The following is an 18,761-nucleotide window of genomic DNA, read 5'->3' as shown; positions in this document are numbered from 1 at the left end:
GTCTTAAAGAAATTGTTTATATTTTTGCTCTTGCCTTCTGTACGTCTGTCTATCTGACCATCACTTCTTTGTTTCAGGGGTTGGACCCTGGGTCTTACATGCTGGGCGAAATTGCATCCCCAGCTTAGCTCCTCTTTCTAAACAATGTCTGTCAAAAGTCGGTAGACTGAGCCCATGCACAGCTCTGAGAAATCATGTATCTACAGGTGTACAGATAAATAAGAGGTTTTCTAGGCCCAGCACAATAGGAGTTCAACTGTGTCTTCAATAATAAATGCTGTGCGTATTAATCTTTCTTTCCTCCTCTGCTCAGTAGCTCCAATTTACATTTAAGGAGAAATTCTCTCTCCAGAATATTTCTTTCTCAGTCTCCTTTTACAGAATGGAAGCTAGATAATCACGAGGTAATTCCATTTCCAGGAATTCTTTGACCCTATTATACTCAGATATTACATAAAGAGCCTTAGATAGATCATATAACCTCTCTACCCCATCTCCTTATCTGGAGAATAAAAGCGCTCATTCTTCGTAATTACATCTCCTCTCCCTCCTCCAGGAAGAGGGAAAATGTTTGGAATGATGCTTATGCAAGAGCTCTATTTGCTTTAGGATGAGTAATTATCCATGATGAAGAACATGTGGAAGTACCTTGTGGGGTTATTAGCTCCCTCCTCTCATCCACACTCCCTTAACCATCCCCTCCTACATCTTCCGCTAAAACCCGAAGCAACTGATAAAAACGATGTGATCCTACCTCTCGCCCTAGTGCACAGATATTTCATCCTAATAACTGCCTCAGGCTCTTGAGGCCCGCCTTTCTGTCTTCTTATTTGGAAGCTGACTGTTTTCCTTCCCTGGTTGAATTCTACACGAAGAAGCCAATTTATTAGGCAAACGGCAATTACGGGGATTTTAGGACATATGGTCTACAAACTGCTTGCTTGTGTTTCAGATCAGTTCCTTCTGATGAGTTCCATTCCTTGTGCCATTTCTGCCACAGGTAAGGGAAGGGGGATGCTTCATGTGGCTTCCTGCTAATATCCCAAGGCCCTAGGCTCTGAATAGCAGGATGTCTGTTCTCCAGCTGGTTTTCCAACAGGAACAGAGGATCAAATAAACAATGCTTGCACAGTGGTTCTTCTGAAACCACAGGTAAGCTACAGCTGCAGCAAAAACAATTGCATATTCCCAAACAGATCCACTAAAGAGTGAGCATCCCAGAAGTCATGTGGAGATATCCTCAGGGTGGTTGGTGGTTTTTTCCAAGACCCTTTGTCCAGACTGTAGTCAATCTATGAATACATGATTGGATACATGAAAGCTATCTTTTGTGCTTTTATTTTAAAATGTGAAATTATATTTATTTATTTGTGTGTGTGTGTGTGTGTGTGTGTGTGTGTGTGTACGAGGATCCCAGGGGTCAAACTCAGGCTGTCAGGCATGACATCAAGTGCCCTTCCACACTGAACTCTCTTGCTGATCTGCTTTTAAAATGAAGTTCTCTGTCATGGAAAATGACAGAGAACAATTTTGATGTAGGCATGCAAAAATTAGTAGAATATACTAGCTATAACTTAGATTTGAACTGAAAACCTCTTTATAGTGTCAAGTCTTTCAAAATAGGAGAGAATGGTATGTACCATCTCTGTGAAGATCTTGATAGCAAACCTTGCCTCCTGAGGCACTTTAGAATATAATCTAGTCAACTGAATATGTAGAAAAATTTTCATGTGATTTCTATACCTTGGGCAGATATGCAAGTTTCATGTGAAATGTTTGCTGAAGGACCCAGAATTGATTCCTAGGCAAGCTCTTGGCACATAATTAAATTTAGAGTTCAAAACTCATTTTTAAATAACACTTGGCACACCCTTGACATTGAACCTGTCTGTGATATTACCGAAGGGCAAAGCGCATTGCCAGTTCATTGCCAAGAACCTGACTGTAATCCTCACTCTCTAAGATCGTACATTTTCAAAGAAATATCAAGCCGGGTGGTGGTGGCACACGCCTTTAATCCCAGTACTCGAGAGGCAGAGACAGACAGATCTCTGTGAGTTCAAGGCTAGCCTGGTCTACAAAGCGAGTTTCAGGACAGCAAGGGCTGTTGCACAGAGAAACCCTGTCTTGAAATAACAAAAACAAAATGACAAAAAAATTTCCAAAAAACAAAAACAGAGCAGCCGGCGAGATGGCTCAAAGGTTAAGAGCGCCTAATGCTCCTGTGCCAGAGGACCCGGGTTCGAGTCCTGTCTGGCTCTCAGCGATCAATACAGCAATAGATCAATCGATCGCTATCAAAAATCGAAAAAAAAACCAGAAAAGAAATATCAGCATACCTCTTATTTAGTCTTCTTATGACTGAAATTCTACAAATGAATCCCAATGACGACTGTTCCATCCACCTTTGGACAAGGTGTAGATTTATTCACTTCAGTCCAGCAATCTCCATCGTAGGGCCGAGTGTGATTTAGAATCAGCTGGAAATTGAAGTAAACAAGCTATACCACAGCCTAGGTTTGAACAGCCATAGCTGTCAGTGAACCTTGATAATGGTAAAATGGCCTTAGCAAGCCAGTTGTGTTTCTGGTTTTGACTGTAACCATGGAGACACTCATGCACTTTTACACATTGATGGTAGTGAAATGACCTTTAGCGAGCCAGTTATGTTTCTGGTTCTGATTGTAACCATGGAGTCATTCATGAACTTTTGGCATGTTTAGTTAATTCGCTGTGTTTAGAGATTATTTCCAACCTTCTGGTATCGCTTTTCTTATTATTTCTTCTTCTGCTCACCATTAACTAAGTAAAAAAAAATAGCTGAGTATCATCATTTGAGAAGCTGGATGGGTTTGTCAGTTTGACTCAATATTCAAGTATTACGTTTGTACGCCGTAGCCCTCAATTCTGGGAATATTTTGAGTAACGAAGATTTGTTATATTGATTTGAATTTATTAAGAAATCCGAAAGGACTAAGGATGTAGGTCAATGATAGGGTGCTTGCCTAGCATGAGTCAAGCCCTGGAATTAATCCCAAACACCACCCAGACTGTCGGCAAGATTAAAATTTACCACATGTTCCCTCTAACGTAGTGTAGCAGCACAGAAGTTTTGGCTGCTAAGCACAGAGATGAACAGCTTTGCCTTTTATGACTCTGTCAACAAATATCAATTACTAATCCATTCTATAGGAGGTTATTGATTCCTGATTCTGCACATATCGTTATAAGAAAGAGGAAGCTGTAGAGTTCCTACCCCGAGGGAACACAGAGAGGAAACACCAAAGCTGGGTCTGCGGTGTGATAAGTAAATGTGAACGAGAGCTGCCTGCCACAAATTTCCTCTTCCTCTTCTAATGTCTTCTTCTTCTTTTTAAAAATTATTTATCGTATTCTACATGTATGACTGTTTTGCTTGCATATATATATATATATATATATATATATATATATATATATATATATATATATATATGATGTTCTTGCCTGGTGTTCAAGGAGGTCAGAAGAGGGCATTGAATCCCTGGAGCTGGAGTTACAGACACTTGTGAGCTGCTATGAGGGTTCTGGGAATTGAACCTGGGTCTTCTTAGAGAACATCAAGTGCTCTTAACCGCTGAGCCATCTCTCCAGCCCAGCTAATTTCTTTAATGGGGAAAGGATCTCTCCTCTAATTGTTAGCAGCTAAGTAGGGAATGCACTTTTGGAGATACATTTCTGTATTAATATGGAGTTTTCCCTTTGACTGCAGTTACAGCTCTGGAGAAATGCGCGGAGAGCCAACTGAAAGAGCCAACCGAAGTCACTGAGTCTCTTACACACTCTTATAAGAGACCTAAAGTAAATGTCTCATAGTACTGAAATGGATGGGGCCAGAACTATTCTCCCTGCCCCCACCACACTTTCCTGTCTTGAGCTGGGACCCTTAATTGAGCATGCCCAGAAATGTGCATGTTAAGCAATTTGCTTCCCACTGAAAGACATTCCCATCTGAGTATGTTTCCTCCCCAACTAAAATCCCCATGCTTTGCTTCTTTTCTTTTTATAATTTTTTATTTTTTTAAATGTTAAAAGAAATACAGGTAATAGAAGGCAGTAAGCAGCTGTCACTACTTTTGATGCTTACCTGGTTTTTTGTTTTAAAGATTTATTTTTTTATCTCATGGGCATTGGGGTTTTGCCTGAATGTATGCCTGTGGAAGAGTGTTGAATCCCCTGGAACTGAAGTTATAGACAGTTGTGAGTTGCCATGGGGGTGCTTGGAATTGAACCCGGGTCCTCTTGTAGGATAGCCAGTGCTCTTAACCACTGAGCCATCTCTCCGGCCCCCATGCGTTGCTTCTTTAGGAAGAATGTTGCTCAGGGAGTAATCCCAGTGATTTCCTCACCTCAGACAGGCAATAAATCTTTACGCTTAAGCTTCTGGGTGAGTACCAACCCAAGGATGCACAAGGGGGACAGTGATTTTCCACTGACTGATTCCTTGTTGGGAGACTAAAAGTGAAGATTCTGTCACCATGGTGTAGCCATAGGCTAATCATAATACCTAAAATGGGCAAATTAAAGGTCTTGCAACTCAAGTGAGGTACGAGCACATAGCTCTGGTTCTTTTGGGCATGAGACAGTTGTGCCCTCTGCCATGTGGCATCGACCTTCTTGGAATTTAGCCACTTCAAGGACAACAAACTACTGCTGAGCTCATGCTAACCACCCGGTAAGCTCTCGTCCCTGACACCAACTCTGAGTCCCTTTCTAGTGCTTATAGTCAGGGATCATGAAGCCGTGGCACAGTCCAGGGTGGAAATTTTCGCTGAGACAACACAGAAACCTGAAGAGGGCAATGCCTGATCCATGACGTCTAGGACAAGGATAGTTATATAAGTCAGGGCTTATAAACTGGGCTAGAGCATGGCCGGTTAAGGAAACGGCATATGTAGATGCATAGAGGTTAAAGCAGGTGGGGCGTGGTGTCACCCAGAGGAAATGCGTGTGGTTTTGGTGTTTGCTCCGTAATGTGGACGTGCACCAGAGCAGACAGATGGCTGAGAGCTGAGGCCCAGCTGCTTTTCCTGTGAGTGATGTATGACAAGACTCTTTCTTCTGTGAGCAGAAACTTGGCCTGCAGTATTATGACAATACCTGGTAGCTTGACCTAGAAAAGCGGCTTAATAAACGTTTAGGGGGAACACGACTTAAATTCAGTTCTGCTTAGATACCCTCTCCAAGATTTCAGAATCGGAAGGACCCCGAGTGGCAGAAATCTATATCCATCGATCGGAGAACTGCTCCCAGACCTGTATGACTCCTGAGTTTTAGGCAGGACTATGTAGAGAACATTCCAGATAGTTGGGGATCTTGCATGTTTTGTTTACATGGGGATCTTGCAAGTTTTGTAAACATATGTGAAGAAGAAAAGACGAAGAAGGCAGCATCCCTGTGAAGACTTAGCGTATTTCACAATGTTTTCTGCCAAGGAGGTGGCTTGTTATTTAACCCTGTTTTCTATTCTGTAACTCATCTCATTTCCTGCTTCTCTCCTCAGAGGGTACGGGCGTCACAGTTAGTCCTCTTCCTTGTAAAGAACAACCTGTCACATGGTTGACATTGATTATCAAATTGCCTTTGGCTTCTCCCTCTAGTTCTCCTAGTCGAGTTTGTAGCCTTTAATCATCTCTGTAGGTCTCTTCTCAAGCATGTTCCAGTCCACGAAAAATGGTTGTTTCTGTCTCAAAACAAACATCCAAAGTTTCTGGGCTCATTCAAATTGCCAAAAGTTAGACAACTTTCTAAGAAAAACGTATTTTAGAAAAGGTATTTTTGGGGGGTGGGGTTCCTAGAATTTGAAATCCTCCTCTAGCCATTGAAACCGAATCAATACTAGTTGTTTCAAGCAGATGTATATATATATATATATATATATATATATATATATATATATATATATATATATAATTGATTTTTATTGAGCTCTATATTTTTCTGCTCCCCTCTCTGCCTCTCCCCTCCCCTTCAACCCTCTCCCAAGGCCCCCATGCTCCCAATTTACTCAGGAGATCTTGTCTTTTTCTACTTCCCAAGCAGATGTCGTTTTAAATTCAGATGCCTTCAACGTACTTCCTAAAGAAACTGGGAATGGTCACTAGAAGATTTCCATGGTTGGAAAGTAGGGAAGGAAGTGTGCTGTTTCTCCTGGCAAGACAAGAGTACGAGGCTATGCAAGAGCGTTGGGTGTTTTCAGTGAGCTTAGGATTTGATGAGTGCATGGCAAGCCCCAAGGCTGGAGGGGAGAAGACCCTAGAGGAGCCTATGTGATGCTCTGAAGGGTTTGGATTCTTTATAGCAATGGAGAATGTGATGTATTTATGAGTGGTAGTTTAGAAAGAATAGCTGTCCGTAATAAATTAAGAGATTAATGCATTAGACAGGGAAGGGTCTGAAGTAAGGTTGGCTAAGATATGATAGCTAAAAGGTGATTGTGCTCAGTGGATGAGAAATGGCGTGGGTCTGGTGAGACCTGTCTTGGAGGAGAACAGATGGATATGTACCCTTGGCTGACCTGGATCTCTCTGTGAACAGGACTGGCTCTCAGTCTATAGCAGTCCCATTATTCAGCATCCTAAGTCACCACACTGAGTTTATACATCACACCTAATGGAATGTAGAGGTTTCAGATTGTTCTTTGATGGTATTTTGCGGAGAATAATGACAAGGAGGAACTCAGTCAAGTTCACTCTGGAGATTTTGAATTTGTGGATACAGACTCTGTGGACCCAAGACAGATTAACTGCAATTCCCACATAACTCCAGATTTTACTTTCAGGTTTCAGAGGCCAGATAGCTCTGCCAGACTTCAGGTTCCAGAGTTGAAAAGCTACGACATCTCCTGGTAAAATCACAAGGGAGAGTGTTTCAGAATCAGTGTTAAATTTCAAACCTGAGACTCAGGAAAGGAAGTCACCAGAGAAGCCACAACTCAACAAATGACTACGCCGTCCCTGCTGACCCACAAATGGGTCACTATACCATGTAATAATCTTCAGCATTTAAGTATATAGGATCTATAAGTCTGTGATACAGGGCACAAAGCACATATTGAGAAGTACGTATTTCATAGCCAGGCATGCCGGTGCAGCCTGTGATCTCAGCACTTGGGAGGCTGAGGTAGGGACTTCCCTACTGAGGACAGCCTGGGTTATATAATGAGACTTTTTCTTTTAAAAAGCCCCAACGGTTCATGCTCAGTGGTTGAGAGCTTGCTTAACGCGTGCAAGGCCTTCGCTATGACTCTCAGAACTGCAAGAAAAAAATAATGTACATTTTAGAAGCAATCAGACCAAGGGCTCGGTTTTTCATTCACTGGAGCGAAGACAATGTGTGGCCATTGAATAAGTGTGTAGTTGCTGGGACTGCCAAATTCGTTTGGCAGGTTGTGGTTCTTTGGAGACTAGGTTTCCTCTTTTGACCTTCTTACCTCTCCCCGGGGCCTGGTAGCCACAGAAGGAGGGTGAGTGGCTTTGAATAGTAGCTAAAAATGGGGCAGGCTGGCAGAGGGAGAGTTCTCAGTGTCTGCTGGATGGAGGGAGAAGGGGAGTGGGTTAGTGTGGAGCCAGGGACAAACTGCCACTTATACAAGGAAAACCAGAGGTGGTGGTGAATCTTGGGGTTCAAAGGGTGAGGGGAAAAAAACCCAGTTTCTCTCAATAAACTTTCTGCGAGTGATTAAATTCTGAAGCTTACTCTGAAAGCTGTTTTCCACAGTGGGTTTCAGAAAGCTTGGCGTGGACATGTGATAACTTTTTCTTAGAAACTTGTCATTATTTTTTTCAAAGGAACTAAATGAACCATATTTAAGAGAACTGGCCAAAATGAATTCTTAGGATGGTGTTCGGTGGGCTGGCCGTCCTTGACCTGTGATCTAACAGGAGCCAGGATATCAACACCAGCACCGATACCATCAGCAACACCAACAACCAGATCTGGTGTTTCACATGTTTTAGTGTTAACGATGACAGCACTACTGTAAGACAGGGATTATTTAGACAGTAAATCTAAGCCTAGGAGGCCAACACTGTGTACAGCAGGATAGTGGAACCAGAGCTAGGTCTTTCCTCTTCCTGTTTCTTCCAGCCCACACAACCTGGAACAAGCAGGCTCTTAACAGAGCCACAGGCGGAGTTCAAAGCTGTGTCGGAATTGGAAAAACACGTCTGTTGCTGGCTGAGGGATCTTGGCCAACAGTGTAGCAGTGTTTTGTAGACCCTTGTGGGGCTAGTGGGAGAGCCCTCTGAGTATTCGGAGTGAAGTTAATGGAGGTGGCAGTGAGTAGTTACGTCATGATGATGGCTAACCTGTGCCTCACAGGCTAGAATGCCTTGTATTGTTCTCTTGGGCTTTAACTTATACCCAGGCTGAGTTGAAGGCCTTGTGTGCATGTCAAGGTGGGTATTGGGTACTGGAGGTATCAGGCTGGTATATATATATATATTTAGGTAAGAACACCCAAGGGCACACCGATCAGGGCCCTACTTCTTCAGCTGCCCTCCCCTAGTGGACAGCTGGTGCTCATTTCCTGTCAATGATGCATGACATGACGATCCTGATGTGAGCTGATGAAACCATACAGAGTTTCCGTGTTAGTAATCGGCATAACGTTAAAAAAATTGGATTATATGGGGTCGGTCTTTTCTTGGCTTACAGGGTAATTTTGGACCATAAAGTCACTCAAGGGTTCATTTGCGAACAGCAACTTTATTTTAAGCACGGTCCTGGGTAATCAGGACAAATCGTTGATTAAAATAAACAAAATTAATTGCCTCGGTCAATTCTGTATGCTTATCATACACATACTATTCTTCCAGGGATGTGTTTTTAAAACCCAATGAACGGATTCTCTGAGTACAATAGAAAAACGTCAGGCTTTAGAGAGGAACACCAAGTTAGTTCATAGCCCAGAGTTTAGACAAAAACAAAGATATATAGGAGCCTATTAGCAACGTAAATACATCAAATTTGGCAATACATATTGTAAGAAAGCAAATCAAGGAATCAAAAGCAGAAGTCGATGGCCATACCCTCTGGATGTGCTCAGTTTCCTCTGTCAAAAGAAATTGTATTGAGTTATCAGAATTAGGACCCAAGGAACGACATCTAAGTTGTTCTTCAAGAGCGGGAGGATTTTGCAGGATAAAGATGAAGGATCCTATGATGTAGAAAGGTCAGCACAGCGAAGCCTTGCACGTTTAGGGAACACGGAGGCTCGTGTGGGAGCTGAAAACAGTTTGAGAGGAGTTGTTCAGAGCATCCTTGCTGGATCTTGTGTCTGCGGAGAAAGGGAAATCAATCAGGGGTGTGGGGAATCCATAATCAGAGCACTACTCCAGCAAAAGTAACTGATTACTTGAGCAATTATACACCAGGCACTTTGATTGTATCCTCTGATAGTCCTGTAATGAATGACCATTTTATGAAACAAAAATGAGGTATACAGGGCTTGGGAAATTACTCAAGATCATGCCCCTAGAAAGAGATAAAAGCAGGGTTTGGATGTATCTTAGATCGACAAGTTTCTTCGATGAATAGGAGTTCTCAATCCAGCATGCGAGAAGATAAGAGAGCCAGCCAATTAGGGTACTGAGCTGGAAAAAGGCTTGGACTATTTGACGCGAATGATATGTGGGAAATGGGGTTTAGAGATCTTTGTAATGGAGGGTAAGAACGGATGAGAGCAAAAGATGCATTCAGCAGAGGAAGGGGCAAGAGACAGTTGAGGTTTCTGACCCAACAGTGGCACCATTCACAGAAGCTGGGGAGTTAAGTGGAAGAACAGGCTTTGGGAAGGAAGAAGATCTGTTTGGCTTTGAACATATTTGGTTTGTGGTATTGGAGCGACCATCCGGCTGAAGATTACAATGTAGGTCTGAGCTCATGGCCAAACAATTGGGAGCAATTCAGACAGAAGCCATTTCTCAACCATGTAACATGACTGGGGAAAGCATATTTGGACAGGAGTAAAAGGCCAATCCAAGATTAGAGACCTGGTTTCTGAGGAAGGGGAGCCATTGGAGTTTTGATCCTTGTTTGTTTTAAGCATGACTGCAAGACAGAAAGTCAGTAAAAAGAAAACAAACATCCGATTAGTGTCTGATATCCAGGAGCCGTTAAGACGTGGATTCTGGACCGCTCCAAGGTGACTGTCATATGTCCTTGTATGTTTGTTTGGATAAATTTTTGCCAGTTGCGTAAGTGACCTGGTCGGCTTTCTGGCATTAGTGCCTCAGTGTGTTGGACTTTGGTCACTCTGAAGCACAAGGCCTGGGACAGTCCTGGCTGGACAGTCCTGGCTGTGTGCTGGTGACTCAAACTTTGGCACTCTACTTGAGAATGTTTGAACGGTAGTTCTGGGTGCTCTGATTTTGGTGGTCCTTTTGTAAGGGAATGTCCACATGGGATTTTCCTATGGTTCTCATCTTTTAAAAAGCCTAGTCCTGGGAAGAGAACACAATGATGTGGGATCATGAGGGGGCTTATTGAAATAAGCCACAGGCAGGGTCTTACACACGGTACCTCAAGAGCCTGGGCGTGTGTCTCTTTTGGTAAAGAATGTGGAAGCCAGTGGAGTGAAGCTTTGGATTTGAAGGTTACGGAGACAGGCAAATTCAGACAAGTGATTCATAGATTACAATTATGGAAAGCAGGAAGTGAGGGAGCAAGCCTGTAATCAATTTTTATGAATGGGAAAGCCACCTTCCTTTCCCACATAAAATAGTCTGCAAGGAGGAGCAAGGATCTGAGCTCACACACCGACTTCCCTGAATTCGTGGCGTGCTGCTTCACGATGCTGATCTGGCTGAAATCTGCCTTTAGTTTGTCCTCCAATCTTGTCATTGTGGGTTCACAAGTTCATGTATTTCACCTTGCTTGCTGGCACACACCTCTCTATAGCTGTTTGCTGACTCCGTTTGTCCCTCTCCCCACCTCCCCACCCATTCAAACACTCATTATCTCCTATGTTATTTTGTAAAATACTTATTTAATCTGTTTTTTTTTTTAATGGATTGGTTTCTGTGCTATTTCTTGGGAATGAAAACCAAATCAGAAGCTGCCCCTTCCCTAATAAAGCTCTAACCTGGTGGCGAAACCAGGGCACAAACAGGATCAGACTTGCTCTGTGTAACCACGATAATAGACCTCTGCGTGCTCACACCAGATACAGGCTGCTGCCGGAAGGATGGAGATGTGGCAGGGGAGGTCACAGGAGGCTTCCGGAAGAAGGAAACCTCCCTTCCTGTGCTTTAGAGATCTCCCGGTATTGATTATCTCTCTTACGTCTCTTATCTTAAACCGCTTCCTGTCTACTGAGTCTTTCCCACCAGCTTTTAAGTTTGTTCAAGCCTCCACCATCTTAAGAAAAACAAGTTCTCATTGCCCTGGATTCTTCCAGTTACTGTCCGCCCCCCGCCCTACGTGTGTGTGTGTGTGTGTGTGTGTGTGTTTGAGGTTATATTTGTGAGTCTATGTGTATGTGTCTGAGGCTGTGTGTATGTGTGTCTGAGGCTCTGTGTGTTTGTGTGTGCCTGTGTGTCTGTGTCTGAGGCTGTATGCATGTGTGTGTCTGTGTGTATGTCTGAGGCTCAGTGTGTGTGTACGTGTGTATATGTGTCTGAGACCTGTTTCTTCCTCACCAGCACTGGGGTTATAGACACACGCAAGTATTCCCAGCTTTTCTTGTCAGTGTGGAGATTTGAACACAGGTCTTTATGCTTGCAAAACAAAGGCTTGTACCTCCCTGGCTCCATTTTGGTTTTGGGGAGGGAAAGGATTTTCTCACTGTTACTTGAGGCTCATCCGGCTGGTCAACAAACCTCCAGGAGCCTCCTGCCTCTGCTTTCCCAATTCTGGGACTAAAACTACGTAGCACCATGCTGGCTTTTTACATGGGTATTAGGAATCAACCGCAGGTTCTCACGCTCACACAAGCTCTTAACCAACTGAGCTGTCTCCCAGCCTGACAGCCTTTTTCTTACTTGCCTGCTCTGTTACATTCACTACTGTGGATGTCTCCTTCATGACCCATCTCCTGTTTTGATTTCTCGATCCACCTCCTTTCCTTGGCTTTCCTTTTGCTTTGGAGCGAGCTCTTCCTGGCTACCTACCAATTCCTCTACAGCTCACAATTTAAAGATTAGTAAATGCTGGAATTTCTCAGGACCTCTTTCAAGGCTGTCTCTTCATCCTTAAGAAACTTCCCAGTTATGATTCCCATACGGCTTTTAACCTGATGATAGCTACACGATTTTCCCATCTGAGAGGTATCTTCTGGTCATTAGACTGTATTCATGTATCCCTTTCATCTATTCAGTAAATAATTGCTGGTTCCCACTAGGTGAAAAATACTATCTTGGAGATGGAGATAAAGCAGGAAACAAAGTCCATCCATTTGTGCAATTTCTTTCTTTTTTTCTTGGTTTTTCGAGACAGGGTTTCTCTGTAGCTTTGGGGCCTGTCCTGGAACTAGCTCTTGTAGACCAGATTGGCCTTGAGCTCACAGAGATCCACCTGACTCTGCCTCCTGAGTGTTAGGATTTAAGGCATGTACCACCTCCACCCAGGGTGTCCTATTTCTTAAAGCAGACTACAGAATGCGTAGCCTTCCTCCCCCGCGCTCCCTCCCTCCCCTCCCCAATTGCTGTGGAGAAAACTCAAGCAAGTGAGAGAATGCTGGGTTATGGCTGGAAGGTTTTGCTCCTTATAAAAAGTAATGAGCAAATTCCCTCCAATCAGATGAGGTTAAAGTGGAGACCTGTGTGAGCGAGGGAGGTGGTGAGTCAAGCGTGCATCTAGAAGAAGAGCTCAATTGTCAGAGAGTGTTGCTACCGTCAACCTCCATCATTTACGTCATCTGTACCGAGGAGGAAATTCCAGGTGATGAGTCTTCCATTCTGGGACGTGAGATAGGTAATTAGGGGAAGAAGTGACTGGTGCCATTTCTGTATTCTCCCTCCTTGCCCTTGTATCCAACGAACAGGCTTCTTTTCTTGCTTAATGTAGTGGAATCACACAGGTGGGCTCGAAGGAACTGACATCGTCTTTGTAACTGGCTGGCTATCCCAGAAACCATCGCAACAATTCTCTTCCCCCACAAACCTCTCCCCGCCCGTGTTCTCAGTGTCAGTGGCAGGCACCGGTAGTCACCCTGTTGCCCAAACCAGAAACGTGTACATTGTGTTCCCTCTTTTCTGATATCTGATTCATCACCCAGTTCCGGGTGGTGACATCTTTTCTCCGGTCTGTCTCTTCGTTCAGTCTCTGTTGCCTCTACCTGATACCAGCCACTCTCATCTGAATGGCTCCTCTGTCTCTCCACTTTTTGTCAGCCCCCCCCCCCAACCGATTATCTACGGGGCAGACACAATATAATATTGTTATGTTGTTAATGATACCATCAGACAGAGATAATAATATCATGAAGCGGAAGTGTAATCTTAAGTTTCGGGGTCTCCTCCTTGCCCAAGGGAAAGCGCTTCTGTTGCTGCCCGTACACTCTGCCATAAACGGATTTTTAATTCCTCTAAGAAAGAACATTCTAGACACATGTTAGGTTCTTCCGCTTGCAGACTTTTCTTGTTGCTTCAGCTTTGCTGAGTTTCAGTTTCACTATGTAGCCCTGGCTGGCCTAGACTTGGCCTGTAGGCTAGGCTGGCTTTGAGCTTGTGGAAATCTCCTGCCTCTGCCCCTCCAGTGCTAGGAATACAAAGAAGCCTGTGCCGTGATGCCAGGCTCCATTGGGACTGTTGCGCTGTGGGTACCCCCCCCCCCCCCCCCACTTGAGCTGTTGTCTCTGCTTTGATTCTTAACTTGAACCCTCATCTGCTTCGTGTTTCTTTGACAAAAATAACAAAGGTTACTTTGTAAAGGGGAGGAGTTAATTTGGTTCATAATGCTACTGGCTGAGAAACACAAACAGAACTGGTGCCCTTGAGGGTGTCCGCTGGGTATATTCCAGCACTGTGGATAAATGGAAAAAAAACTGGCCAGGAATGGAAAGGATGAAGTGCAGGTGGCGGCTTCGCATTATAACCATTCAGGACGGCTAGCCAGAGTCTTGTGACAACCCATGCCTTTTGTCTGCTCTGACTCTATCTTATGAAGTCTACCTGCTGTGCTGAGGAACAGGCTTGTAGCTCATGAACCTGTGAAAGGCCCATCCTCTAGCTACATCTAGCTACATCTAGCTACATCTAGATGCATCTAGCTACATCTAGATACATCTAGCTACAAAGCAGCTTGGATACAGGTTTCCCCCAGAACGCTTTTGATTTCTCAGCTGAGAGCCTCATGCAGATTCTCTAGCCCCCTTCAGGCTTGACTTACTGCTGGGCTGTGGTCAGTTATTTCCTGGCCTATATCCTTATGGTAGTGTCCACGCTCTGAAGACGGAGGCCCGGGGGGCGGTTTTTCCCTGGTTTCTAGTCTAAAGTGGATGTTTGGTGGTTGTTTTATTGGTTGAGTGAACAAATGGGGCAACAGAATCAAAACTAAAGAAAGATTTAGAAGGAGTTCCCCGGACGACAGGGAAATGAACACACAGTGTCCGTGTTGAGAGAATGGCCTGAATAAGAACAGAGAGGCGAAATCTGCTTATAGTAGAGCAAATAGCTCCACAGGATTGCATCTGAAGGCAGCAACAATGGAGACTAGAAAGAGAAGTTCCTTTGTGGCTTCATTCTTTCTTGGTTCTGGCTGGAAGATGGGTTATGTTTTCTCACCCTAACCTCCAGTACTTTCTTTTTTTCCCCCTCCGCGGCAGACTTTCTCAGTACTGGACCAGGCTGGCCTTGAGCTCACAGAGATCCGCCTGCCTCTGCCTCCTGAGTGCTGGGATTAAAGGCGGGCGCCACCACTGGCCAGGTCCGGTATTCTTTTTATGGTGGTCAGAACTCTAAAGCTGCCCGAGTGACCTCAGCTCTCTGGTATTGCTCTGTGGTCACAAGTAACATAGCAGAAGATGTTTGCTGGTGAGTGAGGACTTGTTAATTAATTTACTAAGGAGATGATCACGGTTGCCCTAACCTGATCACGTGGTCACTCTAAAAACAAACCTTAGGGAAACACTGTGAAGTTGATTCTCCGTGCTTGACGTTAAACATGGAGGGAGTTAGGTAAAAAGGGGCTGAGGATAGTCTATAAGAGCAGAGATGGTGACAGGAAGCAAGAAACAGAAACTGTTTTGCAACCCACAAGGAAATGAACTCCTGAGACAACCGTGGGGTTGCAGGAGTAGCTAGTGCTCAAAGTCCTAGCCTGAAACTCAGCCCAGTTCTTGCTTTCTGCTTTGTAAGATGCCAATAGGAGAACCCACTCGTGTGTTTGGGCCGTGTCAGATGCTTGACTGCAGAGCTGCAAGCTAGTCAAGGTGTGTGGTTTCAGGAAGTAAACGGTGTGGAAATTTCTTATTTGGGAAAACAAAGGCACAATGCAAGAGGACGGGGGAGATAGTTCTGCCCGTACACTGGCTTGCCAAATGGTCTTGAGGACCGGAGTTGCATCTCCAGCACCCACGTAAAAAGCTGAGCAGAACAGCACATAGCTCTACGCTATGTGCTGGGGAGGTGGCCAAGGAGGATCCCCAGGAGCTCCCTGGCCAGTCGCTCTCATCGACTGGAAAGCTCCAGCTTTAGAGAAAGACTCCATCTTAATATATACCATGTAAAAGAATGACTAAAGGCCGGGCGGTTGTGGTGCATGCCTTTAATCCCAGCACTTGGGAGGCAGAGGCAGGCAGATCTCTGTGAGTTCGAGATCAACCTGGTCTACAGAGCAAGTTCCAGGACAGGCTCCAAAGCTACACAGAGAAACCCTGTCTCAAAAAACAAAACAAAACAACACAAAACAAAATGATTAAAGAAGACATTAGACACTGACTACCAGCCTCCATATGTGTACCCCCAAAATGCACAACACAGACGTACCCACACATTGACCAACGTACACTTCAGCAAAATTATACTGTGTTCGTGGAAGGATGCTCACCATATCTTCTTTGGCTCTGAGCACCATTGCTCTTATCTTGAATCATCATAAAATGATAGCTAGCCCCAGGGCCTCACAATGGAACACAGACCACCCCAAATTCTTGGCAGTGGTGGTTTTGTTTTGTTCTGTTTTAGTGCCCATAATTAACTCATGTGAGAGAAATCGTGCTTTATCTTCAGGGTTAGCGATGAAAACTGAAGCCTGGAAAAGCCGAGTTAATACAACTAAGTTCACTCGCCTTGCAACTGACAGCTGAGAGTTAAATCAAAGGGTGTCTTACTGCACTGTTTAGACCGGTCAAAAGACTCAGTGATTCCTCCCGCGGTTACAACATTTAGCATTTTTCCGAGAAGGCTTTGATGGGTTTATTATCCACAGAACAGACAGCGGGAATGATTTTCAGGTTCAAGTTGTGTCCCATCTCTCTTTGGAGCAGCTTAGAGAATCATTTTCAACACGATGGTATCAATTTACTTTTGTTTAGTTTTTTTTTTTCCTTTTAGCCTAGATGAGGAGAAGGAAGAAGAAAATGAAAAGTAATTGGAGGGAAATGGTTAGAACTAATAAAAAAAAAAAAGAAAAGGGCTTGATGTGGGTTTAAAAGCAGGGGTTTAGTCACAGATGTATTTAATTTGGCAAGTCCCTGCTTCATGTCTGTTCAAGCATGGGCAGGTGTCCTTTTTTCATGAGCTATAGAAAGCTCCAGGCTGTCCACCTCATGCCAAGAAAAAAAGCAATTAAATATTTTAATATTTCCTGCCTATAAACTGTTCCCTGCTTTATGACTTCAAATGCATTGGATTTAAAAGGAGGTGCGAAAGACTCCGGAGCTATTAATAAAAGGCTGCAGCTGCTGAGGAGAGATGCTGCAGGGTCTTTCAAAGGGATGTTTGGGGGTCTGCAGTACCTCACCCCCAGGCTCTTGATTTATGATCACCCACCCCTGGTGCAGAAGCAGGAGGCAGACACTCTCAGCGCTTCCGGGAAGTATTCAGATGGAACACTGACAAGGAAGCCCTTTTCCCTGAGGAAATAAAGAGAAATACAAAATCAGTAGTTCAGAAGTTGTGGCATGCTTTACATGCGTACACGCACACATATACCACACACACACACACACAGAGGGAGAGAGAGAGAGAATATTTCCCCAGAGTAAGCCCGCAGTATTTCTGAGCCTCTGACGTGTTTGTAAGATTTCTCTTTGAGTGGACAGAATGCCCAGCAGGGATTAATGATCTAGTTGTGTTGCTGAGATAGAGACAAGCCGTGATCTTAGAAGAGGCACAATTCTACTCTCCCCAATTCTTTATCATCAACTGAAAAACACCTACATGTGATTCCTCGCGGATCTTACAGTTTATTTTCAAAGATTTTCATTTTCCCTCTGCAGGAATGGGTGCAGCAGAAGTTAAAGGATGGGGCTGTTACATATTCATTTCAACCCAGAGAAACCTTCTTGAGTGAAACACGGAAAAGTTATGCTGGGCACAGGGCAGATCCAAAGGAAGCCGTGGCCGCCTTCCTGTGTCTCCTGCAACTGACAGGCTTTCGGCCTGGGCATGTGGACATCATTTACAATGTGTGGAAGAGGTTTTTGCCAACTTCAGTCGTTGTGAATGTTCACAGTACTGGCTGCGAATCACCTTATTATTGTCTTCCTAATTAAAAAAAAATTAACTCAGTTTACTTAAAAGTAGCATCATCTTAAACAATCGCGTTAGTGAAACCGTGGTTTATTGTGCTGACTTGGAGCTTTTCAATGCACCTTTAGAAAAATGAAGTTTAACAATATCTTTACCCAAAACTATTAGGGCTAGGTGCATCTTGAAATTTAGACCAGTTTTGGAATTTTACAAAGGTAATAAAGTATGTGTATTTTGCGTATTTGGTGGCACCGTAACAAAGTACATGTGCCATTTATTTGGTGGTACCATTATGAGCTATAACAGCATTCTATAACCAAAAAATTAGCAGTCAGATACCTGATGTTTCCATGTGGCAGAATGCTGGATAAAGTTCTTAGTGTCATTGCAGGCAGGCAGCTTTTGCTTCAGAGCTGTTTGGATTTCATAACAAGTAAGGAATTTCCATTTAAAAAAAGGATTGTAGACTAGGAGTAGTTAATCCCAGCACTGTGGAGACAGAGGCAGACGGACCTCTGTAAGTTCAAGGCCAGCCCGGTCTACAGAACAAGTTCCAGGACAGCCGGGGCGACACAAAGAAACCCTGTCTAGAAAAATACAAAACGAAACATAAAAAGTACTGTAGAAAATGGAGTTGTAGTAACAATATGACTCATTTTGCCTTTCTTTCAACTGGAAATAAAAATATTTTTACTAAGGCATAGATAAAGACATTGAATAAGATAGGAAGGAATATTATCTCAAGTACCCAGCCCACTAAATGTGTACATGAATGTGCATGTATGCGCATGCTCACAAGTCATACGTGCATAAGAGTTCCGTGGCTCCATCCACTCGCCACCAGCACTCAGCCCTCCCAACATGAGGATCAGCTCTGAGCTCTATGAGTGAGCCAATCTCTTTGTTCTGCACAACATCTGTGAGCCTCTCCGATGCTATCCCACACACCAGAGTCTGCTCTTAGTTAGTCCTGTGTAGTAGTCCTGTGTTAATTATGGTCACATGTAAACATTTAGGTCAACACCTCTCCGGGGTAGAAGGATCCCTCTTTCTCTTCAAAGGACAGACGATCACATGGAAAGAAAG

General features: G+C 43.9%; 1 long non-coding RNA gene across 2 annotated transcripts in view; it reads left to right on the top strand.

Moving 5' to 3' along the window:
• LOC146889774 (uncharacterized) overlaps nucleotides 1–17,763 on the top strand; it is a 31,888-nt gene extending 14,125 nt beyond the window's left edge. The window contains exons 1-2 of one of the 2 annotated variants that reach the window (XR_015736730.1): nucleotides 729–1,000; nucleotides 17,423–17,763. This is a non-coding gene — a long non-coding RNA (uncharacterized LOC146889774). Of the gene's footprint in view, nucleotides 1–728; nucleotides 1,001–17,422 lie in introns of those variants that run through there. The other variant, XR_015736729.1, reaches the window with a different exon arrangement.
• Nucleotides 17,764–18,761: the final 998 nt, after the last annotated feature.

Source organism: Myodes glareolus, chromosome 26, assembly GCF_982192425.1.
Source record: "Myodes glareolus chromosome 26, mMyoGla1.1, whole genome shotgun sequence".
NCBI lineage: Eukaryota > Metazoa > Chordata > Mammalia > Rodentia > Cricetidae > Myodes > Myodes glareolus.
Note: the sequence above shows the minus strand (reverse complement) of the source record. Positions and strands in the feature narration are given on the sequence as shown.